The sequence below is a fragment of the Eriocheir sinensis genome, unplaced genomic scaffold, assembly GCF_024679095.1.
Source record: "Eriocheir sinensis breed Jianghai 21 unplaced genomic scaffold, ASM2467909v1 Scaffold932, whole genome shotgun sequence".
NCBI lineage: Eukaryota > Metazoa > Arthropoda > Malacostraca > Decapoda > Varunidae > Eriocheir > Eriocheir sinensis.
The window spans coordinates 22,501-24,237 of NW_026112311.1; the positions used below are offsets into that span (position 1 = coordinate 22,501).

Sequence of the window (1,737 nt, forward strand, 5' to 3'; positions counted from 1 at the left end):
GTGTGTGTGTGTGTGTGTGTGTGTGTGTGTGTGTGTGTGTGTCAGTAATTGGTGTGTGTAGCCTATGCCTGTATGTCTGTACTGTGAAACAGACTTTAATGTAGCTTAGGATAACACTAGCTTAAGAATTTGGTTAACAGGGTAAGAAATGCTTTACTATCGTATTTTATAGTAATGTAAAGAGTATTTGCTTTTTCCTATAGGCCTGTAGACTAATTGGAATTTGGAACACCTGCAGATACGACACTAGCGGTGTGACTAGCCACTCATTCTGCTTCAGGTGATGAATCATCATGAAAAGGTCTAAGGATTCCCCTGGTGATATAAGGAAGTTCTTTTGTGTTCGTCCTAGCATAGCTCAAAGCCAAAAAAATGAGGATGTGGATACTGCAGGGGATGAAAAATCAGAAGGAAACCCAGATAGGCCTAACCGTCAATCTGACTCTAACCCCCAACTTACCCAAGCTCCTGAAACCATCCCTATATCTGTAAGTTCCTTAACTAAAAGTTCTTATTTCGTTGTTATTGTCGTCGTTGTTAGCATTGTTGTGTATGTCGTCGCTGTTGTTGATGTCATTGTTCACGTTATTGGCGTTGTCATCATTGATGTTGTTAGCTAAAGTTTTAATATGTTTACTTATTTACTTGTGGTGAATGGTGATATTGGTAACACTCTCGAGTCTCGACTCACAACCGAGAGAATTTGGGTTCGATTCCCGAACGAGTGGGGTTGTATGAGCAACAACCCTTTCAAACCCGTCGCTCTGGTTCACCTAGCCATAATTAGGTACGCTAAGGTACCTGGATGCAAAACCGACCATTGTGGGTCGTATTCTGGGGGAAATTGAGCGCCATATACTCCTCGAGGGTTGGTGCATGAATAAATTCAATTTCAATTATTTATTTTAAATGGGAATTGGGACTGTTGGAACCAGAAATTCGACCTTCAAAATATTATTTATGACTATAACTTTTTTTTTTCTGGTACAGTTTAACATATTTCATACATCTTTTTTAGGTACAACCCAGTACAAGTGATAATCCTGACAATGCTGACATACTAACACCTGTTAAAGAGCAGGTGCAGGATCTAGCCACAAAGCCAGAAGAGGGACCCACACAGCCGAGACTTAAAGTGTATCCTAAATTACAGTCCGGTTCTCAGACCAGGTCTTTCCAATATGAGTGGTATAAAAGGTATGAGTGGCTGGAATACTCTGTGACTAATGACCGAGTTTATTGTTTTCCATGTAGACTTTTTGGCGGTAGTGTTGGTCACAAAGAAGTAACATTCACCAACGATGGCTTTAGAGTCTGGAAAAAGATGCATGAAAAAGCATTAAAGCATGGAGAATCCACGTATCATATAAATGCAATGCAAAAGTGGATCAGAGAACACTACATGATGCTAAATCCATATCTAATGCTTTAGATAAACTAAAGCCTCTAAAGCAAGGTTTCAGTACACTCTGGAATTTACTGCATTTGGCTCTCACTTTCCCAGTAAGTAATGCTAAATGTGAACGATCATTCTCTGTATTGAAGCTTGTTAAAACATACATTAGGGCAACAATGGGTCAGAAACGGCTGACCAGTCTGGGTACAATTTCAATTGAAAAAGGTGTGGTAGATTCACTTGATCTTGATGTAGTAGTGGACAAATTTGCTTCCCTTCCAATACAATCTCAATCAAATTTGGGAAAATCCACCATACGGCGCATGTCACTAACCCATACT

General features: G+C 39.8%; 1 long non-coding RNA gene across 1 annotated transcript in view; it reads left to right on the plus strand.

Annotated features, from left to right (window-relative positions):
• Positions 1–1,385, plus strand: part of LOC126994947 (uncharacterized) — a 2,663-nt gene extending 1,278 nt beyond the window's left edge. The window contains exons 2-3 of the long non-coding RNA XR_007749752.1: positions 239–488; positions 1,019–1,385. This is a non-coding gene — a long non-coding RNA (uncharacterized LOC126994947). The remainder of the gene's footprint in view (positions 1–238; positions 489–1,018) is intronic.
• Positions 1,386–1,737: the final 352 nt, after the last annotated feature.